General features: G+C 42.5%; 1 protein-coding gene across 2 annotated transcripts in view; it reads right to left on the reverse strand.

Moving 5' to 3' along the window:
* Positions 1-23548, reverse strand: part of Plac1 (placental specific protein 1) — a 170118-nt gene that overhangs the window by 126709 nt on the left and 19861 nt on the right. The window contains exon 1 of one of the 2 annotated variants that reach the window (XM_006541525.2): positions 12906-13125. The exons of the other annotated variant lie outside the window; for it this stretch is intronic. The gene's annotated coding sequence lies outside the window, so the exon portion shown is untranslated. Of the gene's footprint in view, positions 1-12905; positions 13126-23548 lie in introns of those variants that run through there. 2 annotated transcript variants of the gene reach the window in all.

The raw sequence follows: 23548 nt of genomic DNA on the forward strand, positions 1-23548 counted from the left end.
AACAGAAAAAAAAAGGCAGGCAGACGTGGCGTGATTGGAAAACTCAAGACTGGCCTATGGCTAGGAGGGGCTTGGGTAGCTGAAATTCACACAGTCATGAAGATCAATGAGGCATGTTATCTACTCAAGCTTTGGAGCACGGGTCACAAGCTGTATTAAGCACCCACGGCCTGGTCAAGGACAGGATCAATCTCCAATTGACTCTTTCTTCCAGGGCTTAAGGTTTTCATACACTACTTGGGCTTCAGTCTGGGCTCTTATAGTTTTGAGATTTTCACATCCTGATAGTAAATGGATAGATCATTCACTGTTATGCCATCTTCTCCCAGATGGTCCCCTCCCAAGGACCCATACTGTTTAAAGTTGGGTTGGGTGAGACTCGTCACTGTTGTAGCTCCAGGATCTGGAAAAGTGTGCAATAGAAAAAAAACCACTCATCAGACACTTGGAAGAATGAATGATTTGATATTGTGAAAGGATTCAGAAGTTAGTCTCTGAAGGCCAGGGAGATAGTTCACTGTGTATCAAGGTGCTTGTTGACAAGCCCAAAGACTTGAGTGCTGGCATTATAGCCACAGACCACTATGCGTAGTTTATACAATACTGGAGATTGAGCCTAGGGCATGCTAGACAAGCACTCTACCAACTGAGCTGTAACCCATCTGAAAGCTCCCTTTTGAAGTAGTCTTCAAGAAGCAGCAGTAGACTGCATGTACTTGAGTATCTTTCACTAATCACATAGATAATGGTGAAGATTCGCCTTTAGTGGGACTGCCCTACAGAATGATAGCAAGGGCAGTGAGATGTACTAAATTGTGGAACCCTCTAAATAGCTTGTTACTTAATTAAGAGTTGGATTATTTGCTTATTTATTATTAATAATTATTATTATTGTCATATATGTCATACATGTGTGTGGGCTCACATGCTACAGCACATATGTGGAGGTCGGATAATTTTGTGGGCTCATTTCCCTCTTTCCATCCCTTACATGGGTTCTGGGATCAAACTCAGGTCACCAGACTAGCAAGGCAAGTTCTTTTACCCGCTGAGCCACCTCGCCCTCATGCATTCTGACTCTTTATCAAAGAGGGCCTCAGTCTGAGTTTGCTGTCAACAGAGAAGCAGGATCCAAGCAGCAGACACACACCCCTACTCCTAAGTGGAGCCTTTGGTTCTATAAACAGAATGGTCACCTCACTGTGTGCTTGAGTTTGTCAAATGTCACACACTATATGTCAGACGTGTGAGATTTGACATCACATGAGCAATATGGCACACATTTCCAAATCTATTTGAACTTCAAAAGACATGCCAACCACTTTGGCCCTGCTTAAATGTGTTACACTTTTGATCAGCTGGTACCCGATGTCCAAGAAGACTTAGAAACCTATGTGTCATTTGAAATGGAGCCAGGAAAGTGAATTTTTGATGAAAAGTAAATTAACTCAAGTCCTGGAAAGTTTGAGTTCAGCTAGGAACACAAAGCATATGAGGTCAGAGCAAGTCTTAAACTCTCTATCTGAAAATACTCTGTGGCTTCATGTTAAAATCTGGACATGTCATTAGAGTCTGGAGAAGGGGGAGCCAAGAAGCCTCCTCAAAGAGGGAAAGGCCTCATCCCAAAGTCTCTGCAGAGGGTTGGCCCCAACAAAGCATAAGGGCAGACTGATTTTTCTAATATTATGTGTACTCTACCATAATACTAAGTAGAAGAACCCTCAGTAATATACAAGCAAACTGAATACAACCAGAGGTGGATAAAGAACTGCTTTGAGATTTCTCCTAGATCTATAAGTCAAGGAGCCCAACTCTTACCACTGCTATGCAACATGGTGCAGGAAGTTCTAGCAAGACAAATTCACCAAGTGAAAGATACGAACAGCATCCAAATTGCAGTGGAAGAAAGACAACTATTGCTACTCAGGATACCTTGAGCTTGATGGAGAGCATCCCCAAGAATCTCTTCCCCCACCCCAAATGATTAGAGCTAAGAATCAAGCTCCTCCGTATGGTAGGATACAAGGAAATGCTAGGGCCATCTGGATTACTATACACCAGCAGAGAACAATTGGAGGATAAAAATAAGACAACTGTGTTTGCAATGAAATGAACAAAACAATAAAAAGAACAAAACAAGGAACCAACTGCGTTTACCATAAAAAAGCCAATAAAAACGAACAAAAGAAGAAATCAACTGTGTTTACAATAAAAAAAACTAATAAAAAGAACAAAAGAAGAAATCAACTGTGTTTACAATAAAAACAGAACAATAGAAAGAGCAAAAACAGTTTCATTAAATTTAACAAGAGAAGCACGAGACTTGGATAACGGAAACTACAAATTATCATTGAGAGGACTGAAGGAAACCTTTTTTTTTTTTATCATATATTAACAGTGCAAACTAGTGTTATTTGCTCCATTTGTATACATGCATGTAGGTTGCTGTGACCATATTCATTCCTTGAAACTTTCTCTTTCCATATCCCTAATAGACCTCTTTTGTTCCCCTCACACTCTTAATAGATCACACACCTGAGAGAAAGCATATGATGTTTGTGTATTTGTGTATAGCTTATTTCACTTAGCATGACAATCTCCAGTTTTATCCATTTTTTTTTCTACAAATACACAATTATGGTCTTCTTTTCGGCTGAATCCACTTCATTGTGTATATGTACCACATTTTCTTTCTCTTTAATCTGTTAATAGGCTTCTAGGTTAATTTCATGATTTTGGCTATTTTGATAATGCTGCAGTAAATAAGGGTCTTTAGGGTGATCCAATTTTGATTTCAAGAAGACTAGCAGATGAACAGATGTGCCTTCTTTTGAACCAAAAACCTTAGCATTACTAAAATACTACTTCTCTCCAAAACTGACCTAGAGGTACACTGCAATGCTGAACTAAAATTGTCAACTGGATTTCATGTTGACTCTAACACATACAAATACAAGAGATGGTTGGTCCAGTTAGATGGCTCAGGGGGTGAAAGTGCTTGTCTTACAAACCTGATGTCCTGAGTTCGATCCCCAGAACCCACAGGAAGGAGAGAATTATTTTTTTTTCTTTTTGAGATAATTTCTCCCACTGAAACGGAAAGTCAACATTTCAATTACACTTGCTGTCCAGCAAGCCTTTGGACTCTTCCTGTCTATATCCTACCATCCAGCATTGAAGTTACAACTTTTTTTTTAAACCTAGGTGCTAGAGATAAAACCTCAGGTCCTCATACACACACAACAAGCACTTTACCCACAGAGTTCACCAAGTTATAAATGTTTTAAAATACTGTGTTCCTATTTTTTAAATAAAATGATGGTGGATAAACTCAGCTTTGTGTTTAAAGTCATTGAATTAACTTCGAATAAAATAACAATTCTATTTTAAATGCTAACCTTTATAATAGATTGGAAAGTAACATCTTTGCAACCATTTATACTTACAATTTTGAAATTATATGATAAAAATTTACAAGGAGACACAGTTATTAAAAGGTCAAGGATTGGGTGATGTCACTTCTTTGGCATTCTTGCCAGAAAGGCCATAACTCCAAAGAGATTGTAAAATGAGGGCTATTCCACAGTGTAGCTGCCGAGATTGTCTTAATTAGCACCAACGTCATGGAAGAAAAGAACCAGACTGAGGACTTGTCACAAGTGGGGCTATTTTTCTCCTAATCCTTCCATATACATGGATTGTATGTGGAGCTTTGATACAAATACTAATCCTATTTTAATTACAAACTGCTTTTTAAAAACCAGTGCCATAAAAGACTATATCATTCCACGGTTCTCTGACATTATTTTCAACTATGAGAGAAAATTCCTTTGTGTGGACAGACTCACACTGTTACTGGACCACATGCTCAGTTTTGTCAGTAGGTGTTAACCATTGGAGGGGTGTGAGGACTTGCTCTCTTCTCCCAGAGTTTCTACAGACAGAGTAGGTACTTAAACCATGCCCATAACCTACCCATAGCTGTGGCTATGAAATTACAAGGAAGCTGTGGCTTCTACCCTATCATCATATAACCAGGCTGTAAGATATTGTTATTCCTCATGGATGATGAAGGACTAAGATGTCTAACCCATAGCCCTAGTTAGAAAAAAACTTATAACACACACACACACATATATATATTTAATATTTATCATCACATGTGCATAACTTATCAAGAGGTGCTTCTAGTTTACAAAGTATCCTAATGTACTATATGTTGATATATTAAGTGTATATAGTACATAGTATATACAAAATAAAAAATGAGATATTATATGTGCATTTATGATTTGTAAATTGTAAATAGGCCGTGCTGAATCTATCTATCTATCTATCTATCTATCTATCTATCTATCTATCTATCTATCTATCTATCTATCTATGAAAAAAGCCTAGAGACTTAAAAATGATTTAAAAAAAAACAATAGCTCTGGGACATATCTTTAATCCTAGTACACAGTAGGCAAAATCAGATGTTTCTCTGTGAGTCTGAGACAAGCCTGGTCTACAAAGCAAGTCCCAGGACAGCCAGGACTACATAGAGAGACCCTGCCCCAAAGGAAAAAATGAAAGAGGAAAAAGTTCTAATATTTTTTCTGCATACCAATACTCGACACCACTTCGGAAAAATATCACTAGATAGAAATATTGTCAATAGGATCCATTTGTTTTCTTAGACAGAAAGCCAGCATACCAGTTTTCCAATATACCTTCAAACTGCTATTGACTGAATCCTAAGAAAGTCCACCCCAAACCCCTTGGACCCCACTAGACGTTTCAAAGTGGTTCCTGCAGGGGTCTGCTGACCTCTGTGCCATGTGGCTGTTCATTACACAGCTTGTATGTTGTCTATTAACTTGAGATTCTTGGAGCTTGTAGGCAAGAGGCAAGCCATTCATTTGTCCAGTACTTAACATACAGCTAGCCTTCATTGTTCGAGGCCACTCTGATTTGTAGACCAAACACTGGCCCTGGAGTCAGAAAATCTGGACTATAGTCTTTCCTCTGCCCCTTGTTTAATTGCATGACCTTGAACATTTATCTCTATGGAGGAATCCTCGGTGTGCTGCAGGAGGCAGTGTGACCTGGCAGAAGCGACTATTGCTCCAGAATCAGACAGGGAATGCTTATATCTCAACTCTGTCACTTGGGCTCTGTGCCATTTCAGGAGAGCTTATCTTCTCTTGGTTTCCACACTTGCGTGTTGAATCAGGGCAACAGAATAACTATCTCAGGGGCTTGCAATGAGATGCTATGAGTGTTATGAGAACAGGCCTCAATCAATGTTTGCTGTGTGCGAGTCCTTGGAAGGTAAGCAGAGTCACCAAATACCAGAGCTCTCAGATATCATCTGCTCTAGCCCCACCCCCCCCCTACACATAGCACATTGAGGACAAGAGACTTGTCCAATGCCATACCTTGAGTTCCATCTCTTCTATAAAGTAAATGGATCTGGATTCTCTGCATAGTGCTATGACCTTCTGCAGGCAAATTTCCCTTGAGCAACCTCCTAGCTTGTAATAAATGTTTAATAGCTCTTTTTTTTTAAAATGGGAGACCAGGAGGGGAAGGCAGAGCTATGACACTAAACTAAGGCTCATAAGCCATATAAAAAGGGTTAGGCACTGAGAAGGAATTTATTTTTCAGTGCTGCAGATGAAGCACAACCTCATGCTTGCCAGAAAAGCACTCTACACTGAAGTCCATTCCAAACCCTTGGCCTTTACAGACAAGATCTCATGGCATAGGCCAAACTTTGTCTTGACATCCTCCTGCCTTCACCTCCTGTGTGTTGGGATTGCAGGTATGTGAAACCATGTTTCACTAGAAATAATTTGACAGTGATATCCACCATCATGTATGTTCACAGCTTGCTATGGACATCTATGTGAATGAACATATCTAATCCTCATAGCAATTAAATCCCCATTCCATAGTAGAGGAAACTGGACCTCCAAAAGGTCTGAAAGTTACCCAAGATTATCCAGTAGGAGAATTAAAATTCCAACTTGGGTAGTCTGTTCAAGAAAAAGGTATCCAACTTGAACAGGTGTAACAATTACCTAGACAGACTGAGTCCCACCTCTGACTGTTGATTTAGTAGATCTACAATGGGGTACAAGTCTGCAGATTTGTTTTGAGATAATGGCCAATGTATATATCAAAGGTTGACCTTCAACTTCTGAGCTTCCAGCCTCTATCTCAGAAGTGTTGGAATTATACATACATACTACCATACCTGTTTTATGTGGTGCTGGAAACTCAGACCCATAGCTTTGTGCATGTAAGGCAAGCACTCTACCAGCTCTGCCAGATCTCCACCCCTAAGGATTTAACATTTTAACAAGTTTCCAATGACATTGTTGCTGCTGTCACAGGGACCACATTTTGAACATCAATACTTCTAAATTCTGTGTTCTTTTAAAATATTTTTGCATAGTTATGATTGATTCATAATAATCTTTTTTTAATTCATAATATTCTTGATTGACACATAATATTTATGGGGTAGAGAATAATATTTTGATTAACATACATGCTGGGCTTGGACATAGCTTTAGTAGTTGAGTACTTAGTTTGCCAAGCATGTGCAAGCTCAGGTCCAATTCCCAGAAGGGGATGGAAGGATGGATGGATGGATACACAGGTATGTATGTAGGTAGGTAGGTAGATAGATAGATAGATAGATAGATAGATAGATAGATAGATAGATGATAGATGTACAGACAGAATTGATAGATATTCTTAGGTTAATAAGCATACCATCACTTCTACTATTTCTCTATGATGATGATATTCAAAACCGCTTCCTATTATTGTTACACTCACCTTATGTACAATAAAACATCAGAATTTCTTGTTCTTGTCCAATTATAATTATAATTTAGCACTCAATGGTCAACTTTGACCCACCCATCCTATTCCCCTAGCTCTTCCAATTCTCTGCTAATTAGTATTTGACCCCCTGCTTTTCTTTCCTTAATATTCCACATGAGTAAAACCATGTAATGTTTGTCTTTCTGCATCTGGCTCATTTCACTTAACATAATGTCCTCCAGCTCCATCTCTGTTGTTGCAAATGATGGAATTTCAGGTTGCTCTCTCTGCCATTACCCAGTCACTCCCCTGGGAAATCTTTCATTGACTCCTCCATAAGCTTCAAGATAAAGCACAGATGCCTCCTTAAAGCATGCAGAGAATGCTGTGATCTAGCCTTGTTTAGCTTTCTAATCTCATTTCCTTCAAGAATCTCTTATATATCCCATATCCATCATATAAAACTATTTTTTCCATTGTAGAATGTACCCAGATATGCCAGAACTTCTCTACAGCTTCTGTGTACATTTGCTGTTTCTTTCCTCTAGGATAGTTGGACCCTTACACATTCCTGCAAGCAACAGTTGACAAAGTCGCTGTATGAGTTTCAGGTCAAGCACTACCAGGAGCCATATTGAACCCCAATGCCTACTCTCACTCCCTCTGAGCTTCCCAGCTTCCGTCTGTCACAATCTTGCTCTCACTATACTGTTCTCTACACCCTAGTTTCCTGAACAATCTTGAAGAATCTGTTTTATTCATTTCAGTATTCCCAGTGCCTGACTAATATCTGTTAAATGAGTATTAATGGGTGATACTTGAGAAATGTTACAAGCACCCAGATGACAATATTATGAGCTGCTTGAGGAGACTATGAACTAAGAGAGAAAAGGGCCAACTGTCTCTTGCTCTAAGCCTGTCTCAGAGGCAAAATATTTCTGACCATTCTTTGTCTCGATGACTCTCCATTTCTTCCTTTCTCTCCCAGGTCCCACCATCTCCCAGTGTTGGAGACATTCATTCTGGCCACACACTTCAGGATTCCTTTCCAGTCTTTCTGTAGTGTACAGTCCCCTCCACATTGACAGCAAGGCTGTCCCTTTTGCTGTGGAGGGAAAACCTCAAGTGCCTGTCTCTGGCAATATTATACAACTCTAGTTTCTAAGTATAACTCCCCCCCCCCACCAAACCTTGGGAAGCTTAGGAGCAGAAGGAAATGGGTAGGGCCATCTTTCCTGGGTTATTTTATTTTTCCTCCTGAATTGTGGTTTGTTTTTACTAGGGCATTTTCTAGCCCTTTTAGAAGAATGGAATGAGATCTTCTCTCATGCCTATAAATCTTTTGTTATTTTTTTCTCTTCCTGACACCACGGCAGATAATGAATACTGATTGGCTTTGTGATTTATGACTTATTTGAATGGAGGCTACTCAGCTAAGATCTAAGAAGCACCAAGAAAAGCTTAATATTTATGCCTTTCTTTTTCCAAGTGACTGGCCACGAGTTTCATCAAAAGAGTTGTTCAGCAGCCAAAGCAAACAGTAGGGAGAGTTCTACTTTATAAACTATAGCTATGAGGTAGGACCAACCACCCCTGCTAGAAGTTCAAATAGAATGTCTCTGAGCAAACAACCACCACAACGACAAGCAGCACCCACAGCAAAACTGGGAGGAAAAGAATCCAACTTCCAGGGTTGCTACATACTGCACTCAGAAGGTCAAGTTTCAGAGGAATTTGATACTTGAAGATAAACAGCCCATACACAGGATTAAGAACAAATTATTAGAAAGTGTATCTACAAAACAAGGGAAAAGAAAAGAACTTATGAGGGAAAGAGAGAGAATACTTCAAGCCCTTTCCTTGAACTTTTTAGATAAATTTAAGTCACTTATTGTAAATGTTAAAAAACACTAAAGAGAAACATATCTAAGAACTAAAAGAAGATATGAGAATGATGTATCAATCAAAAGAGAGTACACCCAGGCAAAGTGTCAAAAAAAACCAAAAACCTCAGGAGGCTGAGACAGGAAAATCAGAATTTCTGGACCTGCCTGAACTATCCAGTGAGTTCAAGATCAGCCTGGGAAATGTAGTGAGATACCATTTTAGAAAAGAAACAAGATGGATGGGGATGAGAACAGTGGTAGACCATTTGTTTGGCATATACAAAATCCTGAGTTCAATTTCCAGTCCCAAGGAAGAAGGAAAGTAGAACGGGACATCCTGGAAAGCTTAATAGTAGGAATGGACCCCTTTCTAGAGCTGTTCGGTGGTAGGTATTAATGGACAATAGAATTAATTAGAAACCTTGAAGATCCAGACATAGTCCAGTGTGAGAAGCAAATAGGGAGAAAGGAAGAGACTTGGGGGACTCTTCCTAGCACACCAATAAATTATACTAGTGAGAGCACAGACAGGACAGGCGGTAAAAGGTCTGTTGGAAGAAAGAAGAGCCAAAAATGTCCCCAAATGGCTGAAAAACTTTGGCCTACACAGGAAAGAAGTTCAGTCAGGTCCAAGAAGGAGGATCTCAGTGCAATCCATACCCAGGCACATTGTCATCACACTGGGAAAGGCCAGCAACACAGAGGGTCTCAGGAACAGAAACACAGAAGTCACGCATCATCTCACAGAGATCTGAAGCCAGGGGTGATGGTGCGTGACATCCCAGCACCCAGGACATAGACTGTAGCTCATCTATGACTACAAACAGACTTCAAGGCCAGCCTAGGCTACCCTACCTAGAAATAGCCTCCTTAAAACTATGCAGGGCATAAGGCAGTGGAATTGGATAAGATATTCAAAGTAATGCCACACCCCCAAAAAACTGTAAGAAAGAGAAAAAAAAACCTGTTAGGTTTTTATATCTAGCAAAAAATCCTTTAGAATTAAGAATAAATGAAGAGATTCAAAAAGTGGAAGACCTGCATTACAAGAAACAGTGGATCAAAACGAAGTGTAATGATCCAGTTGTATGAAAAAGCCACAGAGAAAGCAGCGCCTTTGAATGCTAACTACAGTTCTTTAAAGAAGATTAAAAATCTAATTTAAAAAAGAAATTATTGGGCTGGTGAAATGGGTCAGCGGTTAAGAGCGCCGACTGCTCTTCCAAAGGTCCTGAGTTCAAATCCCAGCAACCACATGGTGGCTCACATCCATCCGTAACAAAAATCTGATGCCCTCTTTTGGAGTGTCTGAAGACAGCTACAGTGTACACACATATAATAAATAAATAAATAAATACATACATACATCTAAAAAAGAGAAATTATTGAGATGACAAACTTATTTTGCCATATATATGTGTATATATATGTGTGTGTGTATATATATGAAATATATATGATATATATGAAATATATACATATATGAAATAAAAGGACACTAAGTAGTAATTATAAGCCACTCGAAGAAATAAAGAATGCTTGTAAAATGACATTTAAATGCGTATTTTCTTTGGTTTTTGCTTATTGAGACCTGAGTTTCAGGTAGCCCAGGCTGGTCTCAAACTCACTACGCAGCCAAGGATAAGTTGAAGTTCTGATCCTTCTGCTTCCCCGGCCCCACGTGCTGGGATTGCAGGTGGATGCCACCACATGTGGGCTATAGGTAAGGAAGGGGACATGGAGGTGTTGGAGTGAGCAGAGGGAGGAGAAAATATATTTGTTAATTAAAGACATAATTTACTATATTAAATGTAATATAAGAGAAATTTAAAAGGTTTAAAACTACTTTCATGTTCCCCTTCTCCTGGTTCTGAAAGAATGGTGTATAGAATGGGAATTACAAATCTATTTAGAGCACATGGTACATAAAGACAGGAGGAAAGTGAGGCAGGAAAAGGAAATGCCCTTGCCTAGGGCCACAGCAGCACCGAGGAGGAAAGAGGAAAGACAAGGACTGAATGCAAATCTGGTTGTGGAACTTTGAGAACTAGAGTTGAAAACGCTTGCTGTTCTGGGTAAGGTAAAAATTCTGGGTCTTTTCCCATGAAGCTGTCAGCTGGGGCTTTTGAGAGAGAGCTCCTAAGACCCTACCAAAAAGGTTCCTTCCTTTGTGGGTTTTTGTTGTATCCTTCATGCACATCACAGATACTCAAGAGTTTATGCAAATGTGATTTAACTCTTTCAGGAACCTGAAGGTTAAGGGATTTTTTTTTTTTTTAGTGAAGAAATGGTAAGACTATCACTCACAAAGTGACCCATCCTCTGCTCTCTGTCTCTCTCTGTCTGACTCTGTGTGAGTGTGTGCGTGTTCAAGTTATCTAAATTCACAACCTCATGAGAACATGTAGTGAAATAGGTATAATACCTATCCCATTTAGAGAATGAGGCACCAACACAGAGCCATTTACACAACGTCCCATAGCAAGCAAGTGACAGTTTTAAAATGACCCAATTCGGTTTCCAGTGTTCAAGTCCTTTCTACTTGATCGTGTCAGTCAGTCCTGGCTGAGACTGCCTCCACTGTATATTCTAGTTCTCAGATCGGGTGGGGGTGCAGGCATTCCTACGCAGGAATATAATTTCAGAAGAGTGAGAAAATTAGCTTCTCTTGGTACCTCTTAACTATCCCACTTGTCTTGCTGACCAAGGTCTGAAATTTCACTTAGAAATCTGTTCCTTTAGCTTAATATCCCTGATTCCCAAGACACAGGCCTAACAAAGCATAAAAGACTTTATGACGTGCTAGAGAGGATTTTATTGCCCACATGGAGACAGCCAATGGAAGATGCTGTGGGAGAAGTCAGGAAGGGACTGTGAGATCAGGAAGGACTGAGGGTTCCACGGTAGAGAAAGTTAGACAGCTGCAATACACAGATGTGACCATTCGGAAGACACTTGGCCTTGTCAAATGCCAGTCACCACTCTGAAAGCTCATCAATTCATCCTCACAGCCAACACTGAGTCTCTCCCAAGGAAAGACTTTTCTGTGGGAGCTACTGGAGCAAGGTTTCCCAGGGGGACTGGCTGCTCACTTCTGGGAGTTGTCTGTTTATATCAGAATCCACTCGGTTGGGTTGGAATTGCTACTCAGCAAAATCCCTTGAAATGTCACTGCTACCTGGGAAACAGGTCTTGTCTGACTGTAAAGTGATTGAGGAAGGGAGAGGCAGAGGTGGGGTGGCCTCCGGGTGTGTGCACAGGTTGCAGCTGAGAGCTGTAATGGGGGATGTGCTTTTTGCCTGATCTTGGCTCTGCCCATGATGGTTAGATGACCTTTCTGGCCACTTCTCTCATTTTTTTTTCCCCTGGTGTCTCTGTGATGGGTCTCATGTCCATCTCTCCTCAAGTTTGGAGCTACAGAGCTGCTGTCTCAGGCCAGGCTGAGTTCTCTTCCAGAGAACACTTACAAAGTGAAATGAGGCTTATCTTTATGTACCTGCCCAGAAAGTAACCACTCTTTCTGCCACCTGACCTTGAAATCTATGCCCCAAGCTACTCTAGGTTTGAATTTCTCTACTTCTAGTGTCTGATTTTGATAGGTGTGTCTAAGCCTCTGCTTACTTATCTACAAAAGGGGTATGTAGTTTTACCTGCCTATCACATGGAGGATTTGCAGTACACCTGGCACACACTTAATATTTAGCATCAAACACTCAGCTCTTAAAAGTGAGCAAATGAGCAGTTGTGTCATTAGAAGCTTAGTTAATTTCTCTATTTTGGAGACATTTAAACGCTGGCAAAGCCCTCAGCCTCCTTGTCTAGTTTCCTTCCAGGGCTATGCAAAGGCATGTGCACTATCCCAGACTTCCTGAGGGCCCCTTCTGAAGGCCAGAAGCCTAGCATGCCTTCTGAGGGGAGAGACTGGCTGCATGCGGCAGGGACTTATTGTTCTGTGTTATGCGACATTTCTCAGGCACACAAAGGCTTGCCCCGTTAGCCCGATCACTCCTCCTGGTGCTCAAAATCCCCACTGTCTTTAGAGGAGAAAGTTTTTTTTAAAAAGTATCCAAACGCTGAGCTCCTGCCCCAGCACTTTTGCCACCCCTGGGGGGACTCTTACCTCCTTGAGATCCCTATTAAAATGCCACAGTGTCACAAGTCATGTCCTAATCAAGGACTCCCAACTAGTGAATTACTTACCAAGGCTTGACTCAGAGTGGGGGTGGCCCAGACACCAGGAATGGAACCCGAAGGCTGACTTCCAGCAGAGAGTCGAGCGATGTGGGCAGAGCTCGGGCTGAGTCCCGTCTTCTTACTGTAGCCCACCACATGCAGTTCTATCTATATGTTTCCTGCCTGTTTACTCTTCTACTGGGAAGTGTACGAGACTGGACCCTCAGGTCACACCAATTTGGTCTAATCTGTGCAGAGGAGGCTGGGGTACACAATGCCAAAGTGCTGGCACAAGAGCTCAGCATTTGGATACTTTTTAAAAAAAAAAATTTCTCCTCTGAAGACAGTGGGAATTTTGAGATACATTTTTATGACTGCCCAGCAAGTACAGTAGCACAGAACTAATAGCTAAGTAAGGGCTGCCAAGTACTAGGCCTGCCAGATTCGCTTTAATGACAAGATAAGAACATTTACAATTAGCACATTTGGTCTGTAAATGGGCTTCGCTACACTCCTTGCCAACAGTGTCTTCCCAGGTTTTTTGAGTAGTATGAGCCTTTGTGCATAGTTGAGTTTGGGAGGGGGGTAGCTGGTGAGGAGTGGGGCATAGCCAGAAGGCAGGGTGTAACTTCAAACCCAAGAGTTACAAAAAAAGACATTTGGAACAAACTACAAGGGTGATGAGAAGGCCCCCTTGCTGGTCCCTGATACTGCTGGGAATAGACACCCACTCTGCTTCCCCCCCCCAAATGGAATGAATTGACAAAGGTCCTGTGTGCATTCTCCCATGGTATACACACACATTAATGCACACATGCATTCCATACACAAGTCCTTTGTTAAGCTCTGAAGCAGGAAGTGGGAAATTAAAAAAGAGGGCTTCCTGCCATCCGTTGAAGGAGCCAGCCCTGAGAGTGATACAGACCAGAGTCCCTTTCACGGAATCTTCGAGTTCATCCTAGACGCAAAGCAGAAAACTTCCAGGGCTCAGTGCAAGAGACGATTTGCCTATTGGATGCTCAATAACCCCCACAGTTGCCCTGTAGTTGCGTGGGTCTGTGTGTATGTGTTGGTGAGGAAATCAACAGGACAGGCTGCAGTCACCTACTCTTGTTATGTCTGGATAGGCAGCCACACAGAAAGGCAGATTCATTTTTCTGCTTCATACTTCTTTGTCGGTTCGGGTTTTTTTGTTTGTTTGTTTGTTTGTTTGTTTTGTTTTGTTTTTTTGTGGGCTCCTCTGACTAGCAGGGAGGTTTGGACTTGGCCGGGATGTGCATGTAGGTGGTTTGTGTCACACAGCCCCAGGCTGGCTAAAGCAGAGAGGTTAGAGATACCTGACCCTCTTTCCTCAGAGAGTGGGAAATGTACAAGGATGGAGAAGCCATAACGTATCAAAGGACATTCCAGAAGGAGCCCTGCAAGGTGGCCAGGAGAAGCAGTAAGGACAGAAGAAACCTGATTGCTCTTGTTCAAAACTACATGATAAAGTATAAGAGTGTTCACTGCCCTTCCAGTGTGTGTGTGTGTGTGCGTGCGTGCGTGTGTGTGTGTGCGTGCGTGTGTGTGTGTGTGCGTGCGTGTGTGTGTGTGTGTGTGTGTGTGCGTGTGTGCGTGTGTGTGCGTGCGTGCGTGCGTGTGTGTGCGTGCGTGCGTGCGTGTGTGTGTGTGTGTGTGTGTGTGTGTGTGTGTGTGTGTGTGTTTTGTGGGGGTTGCAGACTGATGTGATTTTGCTTGCTGCATGTCCAGCACAAGGTCTGTCTAGTAGCTTCATCTTTGTAGAATAAATCTCTCATCTTCAAAGCGGGTCTTGGGAAACCTGCTTGAGGTTCTTGCCCAGATGAAATAGAGTAAGCCAGGACAGCTGTGCCTGATGTTTCCTGTGCCTGGCTCTGCCTTGTCTGGGAGTGGAACATTCTGCTGGGAGCCTCCACTGCCAGACTCCACTCAGCCCCTCTGCTTCCACACCACTTCCTCGGCCCTAGCTGCGACCCCCTTCAAATCAATTGGGTTGAAGGTTGAGAATAAATGGTGGAGGTGAGGTGGGTTTTTTTTTTTTGTCCTTTGTTTTGTTTTGTTCTTTGTTTTTGCCCAGACTCCATCCTGGTGGCCCTTTCACACTTAGCCTATTGTCCACTGCCCAATGGCAACAACCTGGACTTGATCCCAAAAGCAAAGCCTGCTAATTTCTAGATAAGTGTGAGCGAGGGCTGGGAAACCGTGGGACTCAGGGTGGCCCCAGAGCTCGGCAAGCCAGCTCCCTTTCTCTGTTCTTGGGGGCTGGCAGGAGTTAAAATGCAGGCCGAATCCCTCCACTCCACACCTGCAGAGGGGACAGTAAGCATAATCTGCCCCCAGTGGCTGGCCATACAGGGACCTCATTCACAATTCACTGCCTTCTAAGGGGCACTGCCTCTCATGAACTGTTCTTTCAGGAGCCTTTAATCTAAGGAGCTACTGCTAACAGCCAAGCTACCCTAATCTGGTGGATAGGCCTCAGCTTCTCTCCCTCAGCACATTTTTAAGGAATGGTGTTTTCCCCCCCTCTAGCTTTTTTTTTTTTTATCATCATCAAAATATATTCACAAAACACCCACATCTCTGTCCACACTATAAATCAGGGTGGGGAGCGTCTGGCCCACAGCCCAGATCTGGCCTTCAGCTTGATTCATCTGGCCTGTGGGGGATACTGTATTGGCTGCCACAGCTGCAAGCTGGAGAATAATGCCTCCCTCCCCACAGCCCCTACCCCCGCCCTGCTGGGGCCTTCCCACTCCAAATGGAACCTCGAAAATAGCCAGGCTCCAGTGTGTGTGTGTGTGTGTGTGTGTGTGTGTGTGTGTGTGTGTGTGTGTGTGTAAGGAGGGCAGAGCATCTCCTGCAAGTCCTTCAGTTGCTATTAAACAGGAAACGACATGACAAAGCCGATGAGGTGATTTTCAGACTGAGCAAAGTCCATATTTTGTGGCCACTTTGCTCGTTTTCAGGATTGGCTAACATTTTCTTCTCTAACTGTCCCGATTCTTTTGCGCTGAGACCACGCTGTGTTTCCCTCTGCAGGGGAAGGAACACACTAGTGAGCAGCACAGCTGGAAAGCAAGTTCCCACACAGCTTCCCGCACAGCCTAGCCTCTGTAACCATTCCACCCCACGACTGTCCTTGGAGGAGCTGGCCTCCAAGGCAAGGCTTTATTATTTTCTGTTTTGCTGTTGTCGATGTTGTTGGTCTTTGCTAATTTATTATCTATCCATCTACTTTCTTATTTCAGATAGACTCTCATTATGCAGCTCTGACTTGACTGGTACTTATGACAATTGCCAGGCTCGCCTTAAGCTCCTTCCTCAGCTGGACTGAGATGACTACTATGTAGACTACCAGGCCTGGCCTCTCCTGTTTCTTGATCACAACCCTGTAATAATCTGGAAGCTCTAGAAGTTGGGCCCCAATTATTCTCACAACTTGTGCTCTAAAGAATGAATTTAAAGGAGACACACGTGGCTAAAGGATGGAAAGTGTGTTACTCAGTTAGAATTTGACTTTGACAAGATCTCACTCTGTTACTCAGGCCAGACTGAATCTCACCAGGAGAACAGACTGGCCTTGAATGTGGAGTGATCTTTCTGATTCTGCCTCCTAAACTGGGAATCCAGACATAGACCAACATAGCTGGCAACAGACTAGTTCAACGTCTGAAAAAAAAAAACAGTGAAACTCTTCCGAAGTTTAAAACACAGAGATTCCTCTTTCTTATTCGCCTATATATGTCCTTACTAATTGAGGGAGATGAGAGGAAGACATACACACACACACAGACATACACACACACACACAGACACACACACACACACACACACACACACACACACACACACACAGAGAGAGAGAGAGAGAGAGAGAGACTGGGGTCTCAGAAACAAAGATCATGGAAGCCCCCAGGGCTCATCTACCCAGTGACTTCTTCAAATCTTGCTGTAGCACTTTGTCGCCTTAGCTCCTAGGTGATCAAGTTGGCATGGTGGCTCTGAGTGGGCCAGCTGAAACACAGAAACTATACCCCAATAAAACTGTCTGTTCAAGAAAAAAAATGGTACATGTCCTGGAGCATCCAGAAGTGGAGTGGTTAAAGGCAAAGAAAGGATAGGTAGTCATTTGAAATGCCAGATCATCTGTCCGTTTTTTTTTTTTTTTTGAGTATGGCTATGTAGTATCAAATGAAATCTATATATCCTAGCAGGCTCACAAATGTCCTTTGCCGACACTGCAAGGCAACAACCAACTGTTTGGGTTTAGGAAAAATTAGGGGGAACTCTAGACTGATCCAGGAAAGAAAGACAGCTGCTTGGTGACAAAGCCTGTGGGGAGAGGGGCAGATTCCTATTGCTTAAGGCCCAAGCGCCTAGAAATATAGAAGAAAAGGAAAGCTTGGTTGGGCTCCAGAGCCACCAGCAGGGGTGTGTCTGCCTCCAACAGCTGGTACTAACGGTCCTGGCAGCACAAGACTCCAAAATGAGAACATCTTGTCCTCTCAAGATCCTTGGTGACTGAGGATTTGCTATGCTCATTATGAGAAGGTTCTGGCACCCTTCAACCCATTTGTACCTCTTCATCATCTCACTAAACATTTGTCATCTGGCAGGCACAGCTGCAGGCTCCTAAGAAACCATGACCCTCTAGACCTGTGGAAGACCCCATGGAAAGGCACCAAGTGGAAGAGTGCCTTGAGAGCCATCATTCCTAGAAGTCACTGGACTCTACAAGACTGACCACAGAAAACTCATGCCTCTGTCTTCACAGATGGCCTGCATGTTCCACCTGGATGGCACTTCAGAAGCCAGCGACTCAAAGGAGTCTGATTCTCCCCAGAGGGAAGTATATAAAAACTACAGGAGTCTTAGGAAGTAAATCAAAATAGCAGCGCATCTTGCAGCCTGGTGACCTATTTCCTGAATTGGATGCTGGAATCTCCTCATAGAACAGCCGATTGTGATGTGTTAGTATTTTCATGCTGTGCAGCCCTCTGGCATAGAGGCGCTGCCCCATTCCTTCCCAAGGAAATTCCACTGCAGGCAATGTTATGATTAGTGGACTAATAACACTTGTCGTTGGAATACTGCAGACAAAGCTCCAGTGTGGACTGGCCTCCAAGTCCCTTAATCACCTATTTCATCATCTCGACACTGAAGCCCTGGCAATGGGGGTGGATTTGTGGATCCCAATAATTAACCAAAGGGACAGCTGCTCTTTTGCATGGGGATCTCCCTTCCATTCATAATTCCAACCCAATCTGGGGTGTTAACTAGTGTGGTTACATTGGCCAATACTGGATGGCTGCTTAGGGTTTGGGGGGTGCTGCAGGCTCATTCTGAGGCAAGTCACCTGCAGGTTCACTCATGATATTTATGCACGCACAGTTTCCTTGTGATTAGCTTGCTGGCATTCTGGACCGGGGCCAGTGGAGGAGCCAGGAAATGCATGAATGTGCCTGAAAGATGATTGGGAGCACTGCTGATTCCCAACTACAATGGTGTGCTGCTTTATATTTCCCCTTGACGTTGTAAAGGGGGATGTGGAGGAAGAGATGCAGAAGCTCTGTACATTCCAAAGTATGTAGGAAGCCACTTGGGTGGATGCAAAATCAAGAGGAGATGGGGGAGGGGGAACAAGCAGCCAAGTTTTCATTCTGGCCCTTTTTTGATTTCATTTCAAACCAAATGGGAGTTAATTAGGCTCTGAAGGAACTTAACTTACAAACAAACCTGGGTGAAAAGAGGTGAGTAGAAGATGGTGAAGCTGACATGATCAGAAGGGGAAATAAGACCCTTTGGAGACTTACTGTTTTCTCACAACTTCTGTTGATCACCAGGCCAATGAACCTGACCTCCTTTGAAACCCCTGAGAGCCACCAGAGCTCTTTGGCCACATCTTTGAGGGAAGAAATAAACATATAAGGAGAGTGCTGTGATAAAGGAGAAAGCACAGAGTGGGAGAAAGAAAGGAAGACTGAAAATGAAGGAGAAAGTTCAGTTATTGCTGCGAATGGGCAATGCCTGGGATCCCTCAGCTGGAGCAGACCTCAGGAAGACGCTCTTCTCCAGTGCACAGACTGGACTGTGTGAGACACTTCAGCGGTCCCCTTGGAAACAACACCCAAAGCATACAACCCTCCATGATTGCCTTCCCACAAATGTTCTGCTCCAATCCCAGATTTCTTACAGACAGGTACTGTTCACAGAGTTCAAACAAGCTCGTTCCCAGAATGAGATAGCTTCCCTTGCCTGGAATCAAGTGGGAAAGTCTTAGGTTTCCAGCCCCTCTGGGCCCAGGTACCAAGGGAGCATCTGCTCCCTTCTCCACCCACTGTGGAAGGCCAAATTGTGCAGTGACCAGACAGCTCCTGGAGCAGAGGCCCAAACATTCTCTGGGAAAGTTCTACCCCAATCCCGTTCCCATTGACCTTTCCAAAATTCATTTGGCTTTATTTTGTGTTCCACAAGTTATGAAAGTTGGCTTCCAAGGGAGCTGGAGAGAGGCATTCCCAATGTGGGATTTAGAATTTTTCTTTTCCACTCAAGTGCCACAGTAGAGTTTAAGGCTGTTTCTCTCTCATATTTAGACAATGATGCAAAACCTGTTGATTTGTTCAGATATAATTGTCCCTCAGCAAGACAGATGGTTTCCGACAGAATGGAATAATTAGGAAATTTAAAAGAAATAATTATGTGGAAAATATGGTTGGAGTCAAGGAAGCCTAATAATCTATATGAAGAACTCAGGTTAAAACTGCATGAAAATTGTCATTATGGCTTTATTGCCTTGCTATCCCAAAGTAAGATAACTCCATCAAGAAGACATGTTTTATATTGTACTATTAAAGACAAACTTAAAAATGTATTCATGGGAACAGTGACATAAAATGTTCAGTTTTTAAATTTCTTCCTGTGGAAACTAAAGTTCCTGGTGAAAAAAAAATTATGTGAAGCAATGACTTCATTATACCAAATTGTTTTTTAAGAAATAACACAGTAGGGTGTGGGAAAGTTATTTTATTAAATTATTTTGTTGTTGTTATTGTTTTCCAACTTTGAGCTGCATTTTGGCTCTTTGAAGCTCAGGGTCGAAAAGATGGGTTGTTTTTTAAAAACAGATCTTTCTTTAAATGAAAGCGTTCGGGCTCTGGAGGTGGAGGTGAAGGTCCTTGGTAGAGTGCTTGTCTACTAAGTGTGAGGTCCTGGGTACCATTTCCAGAACCACATAAATACATAAACAAATAAATTCTTCATGCATAATACTCCTTTGCTCTCACAAGTGAGGGTGAGAACTTGCCTAAAACACTGAATCCTGAGCCAGTTGACTCTTCAAGCAAACACGAGGCCCAAATGTAGGGAAGAAGTCATTTGGCCTTCCTTACACACTGGTTCACACAGTGTACTACTGGCCTTACCCACACCCCACACCACTGAACTCTCTTTCCATCCCACGATCTGATAAGGACTATACAGCATGAGTTTGGCTCAGTATGTTGATGGAATGCTTGAGCCAGAACGACAATCTGTAATTCTTTAACATTATCTGTCTAAGCTGAAGATACATACGTTTTAGGACCCATAAATTGCATTCCTACATAAGCCCAATGGAAAAGCATGCCTGGGTTTCCAAGAAATAAATACAGAAAATGCTCCTAACAGCATTACTCATAAAATCCATGACTGAAAATAACCCAGAAGTTGTATCAAGAACAGAAGGGGCAATAATGAGAAAAACAAAACACAAAACATCCAATGGAAGATGGTATAGAAACAGAAGAATGGTGAATCTCCTAGATTAAGGTTACAAGCATGATGTTGAACAAAAAGCCACCCAACAAAAGAGCATATCTTATATAATTCCATTTGCACAAAGTTAAAATTTAGAAAAACAACTAATCTGTTAGAGGCCATGCCAATGGTGACATCTGAAATGGGAGTGGTTATCAGTCTACATGATAGATTGATAGTAGTAGACTGATCTGTGTCTCCAAGAAAGATTATGTTCACATCTCAGATGTGAACCTGACCTTGTTTGTTGAAGGTTATTTTAAAGGACAGACTCCCACGTTGATCTTGAAATCTATGTAGACTAAACTGGCCTCGAACTCACAGCTGTCCACCTGCCTCTACCTCCTGAGTTCACAACTAATGGTATGCTTCACCCAACCTCAGGAAAGTTAATCCTAGGTAACTAATTTATGGATCTCAAGATGAGATAATCCTGGATCACCTGAATAGGTCCCTTTGCTCAATCATTCAGTGTTCTTATGGGAGACAGAAGAAGGGAGGGCACAACAGAGGAAGAAGACAGAGGCAGAGATTTCTAGATGTAGTCACAAGCCAAGGCATACTGAAACTCATGAGAGCTGCAGAGTTTTCTCCTAAAGTCCCAGAAGAAAGCAAAGTAAGTTTTGCTGGCTTCTAGAACCATGAAGGAATCAATACATTTTCTTTCTTTTCTGCTTCATAGTAGTATGTACATGTGCATGTGCCCATGTGTGTGCATGTTTCTCTCTCTCTCTTTCTCTATCTGTGTGTGTGAGGCTGAAGCTGCAACTCACACACACACACACACACACACACACACACAGAGAGAGAGAGAGAGAGAGAGAGAGAGAGAGAGAGAGAGAGAGAGAGAGAGAGGTAGAATGTGTACAGGTCAGAGAACAACTTTCAAGAGCTACATCTCCCTTTGTAATGTGAGTTCCAAGGCTGTAACTCCTCGGCCTTCTGAGGCAAGCATTTCACCCCACTGAGTTGCCTACCCATTTCTTTTGGTTTTGTTGTTGTTGTTGTTTTCGTTTTTTGTTTGTTTTTTTTGTTGTTGTTTTTTGTTTTTTTGAGACAGGGTTTCTCTGTATAGCTCTGGCTGTCCTGGAACTCACTCTGTAGACCAGGCTGGCCTCCAACTCAAAAATCCACCTGCCTCTGCCTCCCGAGTGCTGGGATTAAAGGCGTGCACCTCCACTGCCCGGCTATTGTTTTTTTAAGGGTCATATGTTGTTCAGACTAGTCTCAAACTCTTTAGGTAGCTTAGCCAGCCTTGAACTCCTGATCCCCCTGCCTTCACCTCTCACATTCTGGGATCACTGGTGTGTACCACACACCCAGTTTAATTTCTGTTGTTTCAAGCCACTAAATGATAGTCATTTTGCTGAAGCCACAGCTTATTAGTACAGGAAAGTTAATCCTATGTCTTGTTTTGGTCATTTGTTCTGATCATATGAGTACCTTGATCTTTTTAAAATTCAACATGTTAGGCAAAAACATGTTAAGCAAAATAAGCCAGACTAAAAGAGACAAATATTACATGTTTTCTCTAATGTGGAGGACCTAGATGTAAATACAAACAATATGGCATGAAGGTAGAAGGGAGAGGAAGAAATTGCATGGAGGGGAGAGAAAGGAATGGGAGACACAATATCCTGGTTTTCTACTATAGACACACACATGTGATGTGGAAGCAGTGGGGAGGGGAAGATGGTACTATCAGTCGAGGAGGGTCCAGGTAGCAGAAGCATGAATAAAAGCAAGTTACTACGCCTGAAAATGCCATACTGAAACCCATTATTTGGCACACAAATTTCAAAAATGAATAATACACCAGGAGGATCTTTGCATTTGCAAACAGTCCTTCCAGAGATGAGTAGAATATTTAAAGACAAGTTAAAGAGTAAGGCACAGTGTTCAGTGCCTGCAGAGCCAACTACTTGGGAGGCTGGGCAGGGGTATCCTGAGCCAGAAGGCGAAGCAAGCCTGCACAGCATAAGGACACTTAATCTAAAGCAAAGAAAAGTTCAAGTTGTCCACTGATGATTCACGGTCCTTTTTCCATGTATACTATACTTCAGTGAAAATCTATTTTAAAAGATGATGATTCTGTAATCTATTTTCCAAGTACTCACCACTTTGAATAAACAGAGGCTGGCTTTACGAGGTTTGTTCCTTTTTCCTTTGAATTATATGAGGTTCTGTTGTTTGTGTTTGAGCCTTGCTCTACAATAGGAAGCACCCCCACCCCATTTTTTTTAAAGACAGGATTTCACATATCCGGGCGTGGGGGTGGGGGTCTTGAACTCACTATGTAGCCAAGTCTAGCCTTAGATTCTTGATCTTTCTACTTCTACCTCCAGTTTGCCGAGATACGTAAGTTTGTACCATCATGCTCAGTTTATATGGTGCTGATAATTGAATCCAGTTTTGTGCATGCTACGCAAACGATCTACCAACTGAGTTGCAGCTACAGCCTCAGCAACTCCTTGTTATCAAATAAAAAAGCATACACACACACACACACAAACACCACACACATACCACACCACATGCACAACATCATCCACACATACACACACCCCACACACATCTACACTCACACACCACACCACATACATACACACACATCACAGACACAGATATCATATCACACCATACATACAACATCCCACACACATAAATACCACACTGTATACACACACCATACACACACACTCACCACACACACCACAGTCACAATCATACACACACACACTACAGACACAGATATTACATCACACTATACACACAAAAATCACACACATACACACCACACTGCAGACACACACACACCATACACACTCATCACACCACACCCACAGCCACACACA

The sequence above is a fragment of the Mus musculus genome, chromosome X, assembly GCF_000001635.26.
Source record: "Mus musculus strain C57BL/6J chromosome X, GRCm38.p6 C57BL/6J".
In the NCBI taxonomy this organism is placed as follows: Eukaryota; Metazoa; Chordata; class Mammalia; order Rodentia; family Muridae; genus Mus; species Mus musculus.